Here is a 14,293-nt window from a genome sequence, read left to right as displayed (position 1 = left end):
ATTAGGGTAGCAATTCAGGAGGTCTGGCATCCAAACAGAAGGAGTTTAAGAAAATATGACTAGAGGGGACATCTGGATGGTGCAGTCAGTTAAGCCTCTGACTGGATCTCAGGTCATGATCTCGAGATTCGTGGGTTCAAGCCCCGCAACTGGCTCTGCACTGATGGTGTGGAGCCTGCGTGGGATTCAGTCTCTCCCTCTCTCTGTCCCTCCCCTGCTTGTGGCCTAAATAAATAAATAAATAAATAAAGTTAAAAATTAAAAAGAAAATTAAAAATTTTTAAAAAGAAAGCATAACTAGGGATAATGGAAGGGAAGGAATGATGAAAGAAATCATAAAAGAAAAGTCCTTACATCTAAAGGAAATGAGTTTCTTAACTGAAAGAACCCATCATATCTCCAGCAAAGTGAAGGAAAAAAGACCCACACCAGGATATATCACAATGATATTTTGGATCACCAGGGATCCAGGGATAAAGGCCTTAAAAGCTGAGAGAGGAGAGAGGGAGGGGGGGGGAGAGAGAGAGAGAGGGAGAGAGATAAAGCAACAGAGAGAGAGAATGGGAGGGAGAGAGGGTGGGAGAAGAAATCCATTTATATACAAAGAATCAGAAGTCAAAACATCATCAAGCTTCTCAACTGTGTCTCTAAAAGAGAGAAGACTTTAGAGCAATGACTTCAAAGTATTGAGGGGAAAAGATGTCCAACTTGGAATCCTATAGCCAGACAGATTATTAATGAAGTGTGATGGGGAATAAAGATATGTAAGAAGACAGGGACTATATTCTAGGCAGAAGAAGCAGTGAGAGCAAATCCCTGCAGCATGACTCATCATCATGGTTTGTTATAGATTTAATACCTGCAGAGGGAAGGCAAAGTCCTATCAGATGAGGCTTTGAGTCATGCCTAAGAGTTGTTCATCTTCCTGCCCAGCCCAGGGGTGTCGCTGAGGACTTCAAGAATAAAAGTGACATAATCTAATTTCTATTTGGAAAGCCTGGTCTTGGTACCATTGAGGAGACTGGATAAGATTTGGGAAGTGTAGGGAAAAAATATAACTAAATGAGAGTTGGTATGGACCTAACGTTAAGGCAATATCAGTGAGGAAGGAGACAAAAGGACTGACTTCCAGGCAGTTATGGAGTTAGAATCACCATGAGGTGTCTGATTGGATGTGGATGTTCCATGAAAATGTCTGGGATGATTCCCAGGTTTATACCTTAAGTATATGAATAATAGTGCCTTTCCCTGGAAAGAGGGAAGGATTTAGAGAAAATAAAAGCTCACTTTGGGACATGCTGAGTTTGTATTATCCTATATGCAACTTTCTCCTTCACCCTTCTGCTTCTACACTTGTTCTATATTCTACTTAGAATTCCACCTAACCCCTGCCTAAATTATAATAATAAGAAGGGAAAAATCATTCACAACCTCAGCCAAACTCACACTTTACATATTTTTGTGTTCTCTTCCAATTCCAGTCTACCTACATAATTTTGCATAGTTATCGCCATAATAGAGATGCAATTTTACACTCTGCTTCTTTCGCTTAAAATATTTTTAAGTATGCTTCTCTGTTATTCCACAGTCTTTATAATTATCAGTTTTATGGCTGCATCGTATTAAACCAGGTAGTACTTTCTTATTTTACTTTTCATTTCCACTGTTGTTGAACATTTAGGCAGTTTCCAATTCTCTCACTATTGTGCTGAATAATGCTACAATGATAATCCTTGTGCACACGTCCCTTATTCCCCTGCCATTTGTCCCTGTGGATATGAGGAAACAGTGATTTTTCATTCGCTCCGATGTAGTTCTACAACTCAAAAATAAAAGAAAGTTGTATGGTTGCATTTTGTTTTGCATAGACTTGGGAACAGTTTTTCATGCCAAATTTATGTTCCTCCTGAGTTTTTCTCTGCTCGCTGCTGGTACCTCCACATAATGAATGATAGCACTGCCTTCTACTGGCCCAGGGCCTTACTCCAGGCTCCTCTGCCCACCTCTGCCACTATGCCCTGGTATAGACCTGTATCCTTAGCCCCCTTAGCCCTTCAAACCAATGACACAGCTGAACTGCCTGGCTTTGGTTCTGGTGTTTACTGTTGGGGGAGGTGTGGGGGAGATGATCTACAGATTACCTGGACTGTCAGTTGCATGCAATTTGTCAGAAATCCTAATCTGTGCCCATGGCCAAGATATCCTACCCAACTCAAATCTAGCTACCTGGAACTGTGTTTAAAAGGAGGAAGCAGACATAATGAGTAGAGTAAGACTAAAATTTTAGCATAGTTGATCCTTGAACAACACGAGAGTTAGGGGTGCTGACCCTCCACGCAGCTAAAAATCCGCATATAACTTTTGACTCCCCCAAAACGTAACTATTAATAGCCTACTTTTGACCAGAAGCTCTTACCAATAATTATAAATAGTCGATTAACACACATTTTATATATATTAGGTATTATATACTGGATTCTTACAATAAAGCAAGCTAGAGAAAAAATATTATTCAGAAAATCATAAGGAAGGGAAAATACATGCATGGTACTACACTGTATTTGTTGAAAAAAAATCCATATATAAGTGGACCTGAGCAGTTCAAACCCATGTTGCTTGAGGGTCAACTATACTTCTTCTTTAAAACTGCCCTCCCTGCATTTCCCTCTCTGCAGTGCTTAGAAGCGGCCAAATTTGGGGTGCCTGAGTGGCTCAGTTGGTCTGACTTTGGCTTAGGTCATGATCTCATGGTTCATGGGTTCAAACCCCACGTCAGGCTCTGTGCTGACAGCACAGATTCTGTGTCTCCCTCTCTCTCTGCCCCTCCCCTGCTCATTCTGTCTCTCTCTCTCTCAAAAATAAATAAATGTTAAAAAAAAAAAAAAAAAGAGCAGCCAGTTTGAAGTTGTATCCCCTGGGATGCCTCAGCTTCCTCATCTCTAAGATAGGGGTAGATGTGTAAGTGCTCAGAATAGTGCCTGGCACATGGGAAGTCTTCATAAGGATCCACTATTATTAGTCCCCTCACAACCCTGGGGAAATTAATATAATTGACAAGGCCCTCTAAAAAGGCATGAATCTTATTAGAAAATAATGATAGCTAAATATGTAGAGCATTTGTATGACATTGTCCTAAGAATTCTGCATATATTGTTTATTAAAACTTCTCAACATTACCTAAGGCAGGTTTTATGAGCCCCATTTAAAGATGAGTACAGTGAGGTACAAATAGTATTAAGCACCTGCCTTTGATCACACAGCAAGGTCCAGATTCAGGGGTTCAAACCTGGAAATGTGGCTCCCAGGATGTACTCCTAGCCACTAGATATACAGGCTCTCTGAATAAAGCCGCAGAAATTTAGTGGTTCGTGAAGAAGGAGAGAGTGGCTAACAAATTACCTAATCTTTGGCAATGTGATTCCTCTGTTACCGCTCCAAAGGAAAAAGTTGAGTTCCAGGGCACTAAAAACTATTTACAGCCTCTACCTCTCATTTTACTTAGTGCTTTGAACCCGAATCCAAATTGAATTCAACCCTTATGGTTTTCTAATGCCATTCTGAGTTAATGGTTCTTTTAATCTACATCTTATCTCCCAGCTGTAGTCTCTGTGGCTGTTCCTAACTCTTAAGTGTCAGAGCAAGGAATGTGGGACTTCAGTAAATCCTTCAGAGGTTAAGATTAATGAAAAGAGAAAAAGTCTGATGTCAGTTAAATGATAATGTCCTGTAGTTCTGTTTTACATTTTAGGATGCAGAAATTTGTTTCTAAATAAAAAGAAAAAAAATATTTTGTCTTGTGCTCATTATGCAGATGAGAAACAGTAATGATGCATCTGTATAGTTAGAAGATGAGTGGCCAGGAAGGAGCTCTTTGAATAAAAGAATTGATAATAATATTCTCTATAGATATGAGTGTATTGCTGCTAGATCAGAACTGGCATGGGCTATGTTGTGAAGTGTTTAATTTCTCATTGTGATAATGTGAAAAAGTAGGAAATGGTATCCTGGATAGAGGACAAGATGTGTGAGATAAGTTTTGGAGGTCATGGCTCCTCCTGAAGAGAGCATCTCCGGAGTTCAGGAATATACATTAGAGGGGAAGGAAAGAGGAGAGAGCATGAAGCTGGAAGAAGAGTAAGGAGAGGCCAGATTATAAAAGGTTTGGAAAGCAATCCAAAAAGTTTGGAGAGCACTAAATGGTTTTATGCTGGAGTGACCAGCATTTAAAAAAAAATTTTTTTTCTGGTGAAAAATGATCTTTCTGGTTTTCTGTACAGGATGCAGAGAGAAGAAAGGAAGGAGTGAGACTGGATGGCAAAAGAGGGTATGGGGATATTTGCAAATAGTACAATAGACCAAGGAAGTGATGCTGCAGAGGGACCCAGTACTCAAGCAGCAGCAATGGAAATGGAAGGGAGAGTGATGAATATGAGAAAGATATGGAAGATAAGAAAGATGTGTTTTTGTGGCAGATTACATTTGTTTTTTAAGGGGTAGCAAAGTGTTTCTCCATTTTTAAGATTTATATATTTATTTTGAGAGAGGAAGAGAGAGAGAGACAGAGAATCCCAAGCAGGCTCCATGCTGTCTGCACAGGGCTCAATCTCATGAACCATAAGATCATGACTTGAGACAAAATCAAGAGTTGGACGCTTAACCAACTACGCCACCCAGGCGTACCATGTTTCTCCATTTTTCAATCCATGGTCTCTCTTGAATAAATGTAAAAACCTCACATTGCCCCTCCAATGAAATGTTTAGGTACCCTTGTAAGTGGAACATGTCCTACCACAGCACTCTTAGAATTCATTTCTCTTTAGTTTATCCCTAATGACAGGGAAATATTTTGTCAAACTTTATTTATATAGTTTGCATTACAAAAAAAAATAAGGGTTTTTAAACTATGAAATTGCATTTATTTTATTTCTTAATTATATTTTATTGTAAAATATAAATATTCAATCTACAGAAAAATTTAGAGAGACTGAACACCCACTACCTCCACTAGAATCCAGGTACTAGACTGGCTCCTGGGTTTCCACCTTGGGCAGAAAGGTCAATTATGGTCCTTAAATAAAATAGTGAACATGAGAAAAGAGGTTTAGAAAGCAAACATTGAATTTAAAGTGAATCAAATGATTCACTAAACCAAAGACCACTGGAAATCAGGGACCATTTCTTAGCCCTGAATGACCTAAACAGTGAAAAACAGTGAGTGACTGGCTCATACCTAAAAGAAATAAAACAAACAAACAAAAAAATCAAAATTAAAAATGCATACTGATCTGATCTGAACTAAAATGCCTGCGGGACATCAGAAAGGAGACAGCAGGAAAGGTGGAAAGTGGAGGTGAAGTTAGGGCTGTGGAAAGAGATCTGAAGGGAGATAGTACTTTGTGGCGATAATGGCAAAAGTAATGAAGGGTGTTGAAGGATTTTTAAGGTCATGAAGGATTATGAAAAACTAATGAAAGCTATCAAATTTTTCCTGCATACCTATATATATAATATGTGCATACAGTTTTGGGGAGGCTCATTAACTTCCTGAAGTCTTACTTGAATTGTTGAAGAGCTCGCTAGAACCCAGATCAGGAATCTCTGTACCAGTAATAGTTGAATCTGGGCTTGGGTCTACTGACTCAAGGACAGGGCAGGGCAGGACGAGAACAAGGCTAAGAACAGAGCCTGGGGGGATGCCAGCATTTAAGAGGCAGAGGGAAGGAGATGGTCTTCCAAAGAAGAATGAATACAGTAATCACAGAGGTAGCAAGGAATGGGCACGAGTGGTGTAATTAAATAAAGATTCTTCCAAAGAGAAGCTGAGGTCACACAAGGTTAGATGATGATTAAAAGACATTATTTGGATTAAGTGGATATTTGCTGTTTGTTTGTACAGTTTTTATTCTTCTGCTTTCTGGGGTGAGAATCCCAAATTTCCTCTGAGAAATCAATCCCCTGTTCAGCCATTCTCAGCCATACGAATTATGTGGGATCGACCCCAGCCCTTAGTTCCCAAGGACAGCACCTTGCTGCCACAGGGCTGGGCACATAGAGGTGGTCTAGGCAAACCATAGGATTTTATTGGAAATTCTGGGACATGGAGGCTCTGGATGTGAACAAGAAGGCAAATGGGCTCAGGAGCTACTGGTGGTCATCCGGAGACAGCCAAAAAGAAGCCAGGTCATTGGTCACCGTGATAGGCCACTCAGTCAAGCCTTTGCTAAAACTCATCTAGCTCTGAACGTTTTAATTTCATGTGCCCATGTAAATCACATCTGCTGATTTCAATATGAAGCATCCAAATTGATACAGCTCTGCAGAAACTGTTTCAGTGCAATGATGGTGACAGACATAAAACTGCTATGGGCTAATAAGTGGCTGGGAGGAGATGTAATGCTTCAGCAACCTGAACTACATGCTTTATTTAGTTCTGCAACAGATTTATTGTGGTCGTTTAAAATACAATATAAGTGTTTCTGGTTATGTTTTCTTTTAAATTCTTTTCCTTATACGGGCTTTAGGAAACATCAAAGAATAGTGTGACTCCTTTTTTAGGACATAGATGATAGCTACAAATCTTGGAAGAAGAGAGTTTAAGTGATGCTTCCCCTAATATATTAATATACCTCCGTCAGCCAACATTGCATTTTACCCACCGCTTTTCCTCCCCCTTAACGTTAAGCTATGCAGTATAACTGTTGCTGTCAGATGTCCTCCTCAAAAAAGCAAACCTAGACATTCTGCTGGAAGCTCCTATCCAAATCTCATCATCTGTTGCCTAGACCATTGAAACTGCTCACTAACATGCCTCTTTGTTTTCATTCTTTAGTACTTTCCATCTAGTCTCTACACAGCAACCAGGAGATCGGACGCACCTGGGTGACACAGTCAGTTGAGCATAGGACTCTTGATTTTGGCTCAGGTCATGATCTCAGGGTCGTGGGATCAAACCCTGAGTCAGACTCTGTGCTGAGTGTGGAACCTGCTTAAGATTCTCTCTGTCTCTCTGTCTCTGTCTCTGTCTCTGTCTCTCTCTCTCTCTCTCTCTCTGCCTCTCTCCCCTGCTCATCTCTCTCTCTTTCAAAAAGAAGAGAAAAGATGGGGCGCCTGGGTGACTCAGTCAGATGAGTGTCCAACTTTGGCTCTGGTCATGATCTTGCATGAGTTCAAGCCCTGCGTCAGGCTCTGTGCTGACAGCTCAGAGCCTGGAGCCTGCTGCAGATTCTGTTTCCCTCTCCCTCTGCCCCTCCCCCGCTCACATTCTGTCTCTCTCTCAAAAATAAACATTTTTTCAAAATTTTTTTAAAAAGATAAGAAAATTTTAAAGTACATATGTGGGTCACATTGTACCTCTATTTCTACTGATCTAGAAAAGGTTTCCCAACTTCTTATGCATCTAACAACATGTTGCCATGGGCCGTGGTGCCAAGAATACCTTAAAAAGAGCTCTTTAGATGGCTTTTCCAACTCTTGTAATAAAGTGGGTAGAGGATTTGTGCTATTACACACTTGTGGGTACCAAGGTTACATTTTCAAGAAGGCTTGTGAAAAATACAGGGGTGGCACTGTGACAGTCAGCTAAGCTTGTCAGCTCACCCCAGGACTATACCCTAACATTGAGTTCATTTGCTCATTAATCAAATGTCTTTATTCCCTTTATCACCCTCCAAAGAATTAACTAGTTTCTCAATTAACCCTGAAGTGGAAATCAAGTCGCTTCTCCATTTTTCTGTTGGACATAGAAGTGAAAATAAGCTTCCTATGAAAGCAATGGAACAATGAGCTACAAGGGAGAAAATCAGTGACTCAGTGGTTTGAGCAGTGGAGGGCAAAATATAAGAACATACTGATGAAAGGTAGGGCCTCATCAGCTGTCCCTGAAATTCCACTGTAGAGGAATTATAATTTTTAATTAAAATGTAAGCAGAGAAGCATGCCTGCAGAGAAACTAAAGGCATCTCAATGACCAAAGAATGCATGCTGTTAATCACCACTGTCATCTTATTATACCATCATCTGAGTAATCGAGGGAAAGAGAAAAATAAGTGTAGTGGAAGACGAAGGTATGTGTTGGGTGTGTTTTGTGTTCATTTAGGTATGTATGTATGAGTATCCTCATACCTGGGCCATTTCTTTCATTCACTCACTCAACAAATATTTATTAACATCCCCTACATGCCAAGGCAGTGTTCTGAGACCAGGGAAAATAGCAGAGAACAAAGTCGGTACTCCCAGAGACCTTACATTTTCTGGTAGAAATTCCCTGGAGACAGCTATGTAGCCCATGTGTGTGACCATTTCTCCTATATCATTGCTCCAGCAGCCTGCATTCCCCACCTTCCTATCAGCTCGATATCCACATGAGAGCCATATGAATTAACATATTATACACAGACAATCCATTTTTAGAATGTGGGGAGGGGGAAAGAGGATGAGGGAGACTCAATATTGGAATCCCCTTCAAACTGGCAAAGCCATAACTCCTCCTGAATGAAACCCTTGTTCTTTTTTTTTATGGCTGATAAGAAAAGGTAGCCCTTGTTACAGTTGGGTACACCGCAAGCCACCTTGTTCCTTATCTTGGTCCCTCCTCTCTGGTGTTGCCTCTCTGGCAGGGGGTGACAGGTGAACACAGTACTAAAAGATGCAGAATTGGGCTGCAGCAATGTTCAGGGTGGAGAGGGATTTTACATGTGACTCCATTTCAAGGAGTCAGGTTTTGACCCTTCCATGAAGTAACTGTGTGACGTTGGACAAGTCACTGAACATCCATGGACCTGGGCTAGTTTTCTCTTCTGTAACGTGCAGGTATTGGAGTAGAGGCTCTCTAAGACTCCTCTCAGTCTTGAGGTATTATGCCTTTAAATAATTTAGGTAGTACAAGAATAGGACCAAGAAATTAGAAATTAGAATAAAGGCTAGGAAGGAATTTATAAATATTTAATATTTACCAATATGGAAGATCAGTAACAAGAGAGAAAACTAGTGTGTCCTCTAAAAAGTGACTTGAATAAGGTCACTAGTGAACAGAGGGACAGAAAAATTTTTCCTACAGTGCCTTGTGACCTTATTTTTCAACAAGTTTCTACTTATTACACTTGGCAGTTTCTCAAATGGACTTGTCATATCTGTATAAATTAGTCTACAGCTGTAGCCAGCTGTTTTGTCAGAAGTAACAGAATGTCTAAACATATTTCCTATCAACAATAAAAGCTCAATCTGGTATTTTCTAAAAACAGCTTTTTGCCTTTAGACCACAGACCTAAGCTAACATTCCTGCCCTTAAACGTAAAATACACACACACTAAGGGCGTTTACCCTGGAAATTTTGGGGGGTGTTACTACTACATGATGTGCCTTGTGATTAGTGATCCAAAGAGTGGGTAAAAATATAGCAGGAAAAATTTTTTCTACATTTTTTCCTTTTCCTCCATCCCAAAGTTGGAAAATATTCACATGGGGAATCCTTAGAAACCAAAAAAAAAAAAAAAAAAAAAGTAAAAAAAAAAGCCTAATTTTTCCAGTCCTTTACACTTCTAATAATGGTGGGCCTGGCAGTTTCCACTAATGTTTTCCAAACACTACATTGACCACATACCTGATATAAATAGAATTAAGTCTAAACAACTTAGAAAAATAGCACTCCAGGCTCCTGCAGAGGCCATCTGGGAGATGGTCCCTTCCTAATGAGCCTGTGACTTCAGAACAGTCCCATATTTACCCATTTTGGTCCATACACTTTTGGAAGAGTTGAATAACACTTTTTTTTTTCTGGGGGAGAGGAGCTGAGGAGCTAGCAGAATTAGAAGCAGGGAAAGGGATGAGGACAAGAGAGCGGCCATGGCCAAGAGGAGGCATATGAAATTCCGAAGACTAAAGCATGGTCAGCAACAAAGACAGTTTTGTGGTTGAATCCCTCTACTGCTGAAAACATTCAATTCAGTGGTCCCTTCTCCCTGGATTCTCAGTAAATATTTGACATTAAACACGTAGCATTTATTAAAACGTCTCATATTTACTTAACCATCAACTCTGTTTATTAGGTGCATTCCTGACAGAATTTGAGTGGCATTTTCCTTGCCATCACTGTTTATCATATCCAGCCACTAGCTGATCAGAGAATAAATCTAGGAGCCACAGGAAGGTGAGGGAAAAGGGGGGGGGGGTGCAAGCCCAGGGGCGGTTAGGGTGGAAGAGAAGCCAGGCGAAAGCTGCTTAAATTGGAGGTGTTCTCTTACAGTAGATTTAAATGGCCAAATCAATGGAGTCATTCAAAACTAAAAAGGAAAGCTTGAAACATCTTCACAACGGGATCACTGATTTAACTATTTCATACTTTTTCACCCATTTTGTTACTTTGCAAACCCTGAGAATTTATCATGAACAATCCCATATCAGATTAAGTGTACCTATATTAATTCTCCTGAGAGTGCTTAGCACTTAAGGAATCCTTAAGCAAATGTGTTTAACATCATCTTGTTAAATGTTTATTAAAATTATGTATTTGACTTTAAATGTACTAAGATGGAGAATGCCCATGGACATTTTCATAGGATTTTGAAACTATACACACAGAGACCCATTTATGGTAATACACATTTAAAAAAATCTAAAAATTCTAAAACTCTACTAAAACATAGCAAATGGCTAAAGAATCAATGAGATGTACACAATAAATAAGTACTTTGTATTTCTCAATACCTTGAAAAATAGAAAAGAGAGCCACAGAGTTCCTCAGTAAAACCACATCCATAAATGTTAACCATTTAAAACCTGAAGAAAACTATGAATTCTCGGGGGGGGGGGGGGGGGGAACTACGAACAGCATTTCAATATTTTTAAATATTTCCATTTTAATATTTTTTTTAAATTATAATTATAGGAGCACCTGGGTGGCTCAGTCGATTAAACATCTGAGTCTTAATTTCAGCTCATGTCATGATCTCACAGTTGTGAGATCGAGCCCCAAATTGGGTGCCACGCTGAGGGGGGAGCCTGCTTAGGATTCTCTCTCTGTCTCCCCTCTGCCCCTGTCCCCCACTCACATGTTCTCTCTCTCTCTCTAAAATAAAATGTAAAAAATTTTTTTAAATTATAATTATAAAAGTATAATTATATACTTTTTAAAACTGATTATATGATAATCAGTGGATGTTTATAATTAGGGCACCTAGGAGAAACAAAGAGATGAGAATTGCCTGCCCTAACCTCTGCACTAGCAGAGATATGGAAGGGGCCAAGACGAGCCCTGCCATGCTTTCTCAAGGGGTTTTGATAATGTAGTCACAGTCGAGCATAATTATACTGACTTTTAATAGATGAAGAAGTTCTCAGGGCAAATAAGTTTGAGAAATGCTCAATCCAATGTTCTCTTTGATTCTCATCATACACATTACCAGCATGGGACGCATTCTAGGGAATCCTGCTTCGATAAAATTCTTTAATTTTGATAGATTTGTACATTGCTCTATAAAGTTCAAATATATTTGTCAGTGAACCCTCAAAGCACAGTGAAGAACACTGAGTTATAGAAAAATTAAGTGATTGCCTAAGATCTCTGGTAGTAAATGGCAGAATGATCTGGGACACGATTCTTTTTTTGTTTTTTTAACTGTTTATTTTTGAGAGAGAGAAAGAGACAGGGGGAGTGGGGGGAGAGGCAGTGAGAGAGGGAGACACAGAATCTGAAACAGGCTCCAGGATCCTAGCTGTCAGCACAAAGCTTGATGCGGGGCTCAAACTCAGACCATGAAATCATGACCTGAGCCAAAGTCAGGTTCCTAACCAACTGAGCCATCCAGGCGCCCCTGGAACACAATTCTTTTGACTCTCCCTTGTCTAGAAGAACCAATTGGTCTTACCACCCCACAGCTGTGACTTAGGATGTACCAAAAGAACGATATAAAAAGACAATTATGAATTCCATTGTTCCTGAATTTCTTTTGTAGTTGTTTTTTTTGTTACTTTTTTCTTTTGGAGTGTTTCCTTTGAACTGATTTATCTACCACTATGAAGAGAAGGGAAAAGGATAACCGTCTAGAAAAGGTGTTTGTTATAATGGCAGGCAGCCTCCTACCACCAGATGACCCATATTATCTCCCATCTGTCACAAACCTAAATCATAGAGATCAAGAAATAACATGTTTTAGAAGAAAATGATTCTTTATATATGACATTATGTTCTGTTGCATTATTTTATTGATACTGTAATCTATATTTTTCATATCTTAATAATCTAGATAATGTCATATAATAAATATTAATCTCAAAACAATTTTAATGGGTGCCAAATACACAAGTACACAACCCAACACATGCAATACTCCAACTAAATGATAAAGCCTAGTGAAATGAGTACCTTAACATATTTCCTCTTATAGCCAACACTGTGACGGTTATTCAGGCTGGGTGTAATTTATTAAATCCACTTGGAAGTGGTAGGAAAGTAACACAAATGGTTACTTTTAAAGGAACCAACTAGTAGCGGCTCTGGTTACCAGGTAGCTAATCAAGTGACTTCAACCAGTTGTTTCTAAACATGTATAATAAATATAGTCTTTTCCGGAGGGGGGGGGGGGAGGGCAAACAAAAAACGAAACAACAAAAAACAACTTTCCATCCACATGGATATAATCTCACAACAACTCTGAGGGAATTAAGTATGAGACTCAATGAAATTAAGTGCCTAGAAATAAGTGGCACACCAATATTTAATCCAAGTCCACTGACTTCTGTCTCTACACTCTTTTCTTTCTATAGAAACACAAGATACTGGATTATTTCAATGCAGATCACTTTAGCAAGTTAGTAGAGGAGAAAACATTTGTCCTTTGAAAAGATTTTTTATTACGTTTCTAACACTTTGCTTCCTGGTAAAATATTTTTGAGCTGTATCTCAATATTCATACATTTAAAAGACGTTAAGCGTGGGGCACATGGCTGGCTCAGTCAGAAGAACCTGGGACTCTTGTTATTGGGGTCGTGAGTTCAAGCCCCACGTTGGGCGTAGAGATTACTAAAAAAATAAATAAATAAACTTTAAAAAATAAAATAAAAGACATTAAGCTTATTTTGCTTTATCTATTACTTTGGAGTTTAAATGACCTGGTATTAAAGAAATCTCCTGTATTATTGCATTCTGTTTTCATCAGATATAATATTCTAAGTATGTTCATGAAAAGGTGTGGTCCTGAAAATTTTGGGAATTTTTGGAAAGTTGGAACATACTCCAAAGTGCTCGCAAGTTGTTTGGTGTGAAAAGGAGACTGGAAATGACTCATTTTATAAAGCAACATGTCATTGTTGTTGTTGTTGTTGTTGTTGTTGTTAGGAGTTCTGTAAGACTGGCCCAGAAAGACTGACAGCCATGTGGAGGTTATCAAGGGTACTACAGAAAGGGATGAAACACAGGGGATCGCATTAAGTTAGGAAGAGAAAAGAAGTCAGATAAGCCAATGCTCGCTCGTTCACTGTGAAACCTAGAGCATGGAACTCACAGAGGAGAAAGGAAAAGAAAGAGTCCATCAATAAGATGAAAGATTTAGCGTCTTGTGTTCACCAGGTAATTACTGAGAACATACTATGTGCTGGCCTATAGCTGTGGAACAAACTACCCCTTGTGGAGAAATTGCTGTGCACAAGAGAAACACAGTCCTGCCTTGATGGAAATTACTGACTTCTCCAGCGTTTCTCGTACTTGGGGAACATAAAGGCCTCCTTTTTATGGGCAAAAGCCAAATTCTCCCAGACCCCTAGCATTGACTTACATTAAATGTATTACAGTGTCTCATAAAAATACCTAAACATAAATCAGATATGAATACATTGTGTATCAGTTATAAAAGCATATCAAAATTATGAAATAAATGGAAGCAGACCTCCAACACCAGGGCAATTCAAATTAGCCTCATTAATTGAGTATCCCGAAAGATGTTTTGTTGAAACCAGCAGTGACTCACATGTGATCCAGTTCCATAACAGTGTGTGATTTCTTACATGTGTTCTCTATAGAAGTGCCTATAAACCTTTGTTTATGTGGCACACTGGGACACTATCTGATTTTCACTTAGCATGAATCTCGAATTTACATGTTGAATTCACCTCTAGTCTATTCCCATTTACCCAATTAAAACATTACTCAGCACTAACATAATTTAAAGCAAATAGGTATATTTCTTTAGATTATACTCATATTGAAAATACAAAATTTAATCTTGATTATAACCCGTAGACATCCCCCTCCCCCCCCCCCCCCCCCCCCCCCCACACACCCAGGGATACATCAGTTCGGTTC

The sequence above is a fragment of the Panthera uncia genome, chromosome B4 (assembly GCF_023721935.1).
Source record: "Panthera uncia isolate 11264 chromosome B4, Puncia_PCG_1.0, whole genome shotgun sequence".
NCBI classification, from domain to species: Eukaryota; Metazoa; Chordata; class Mammalia; order Carnivora; family Felidae; genus Panthera; species Panthera uncia.
This window is presented reverse-complemented; position numbering follows the sequence as displayed.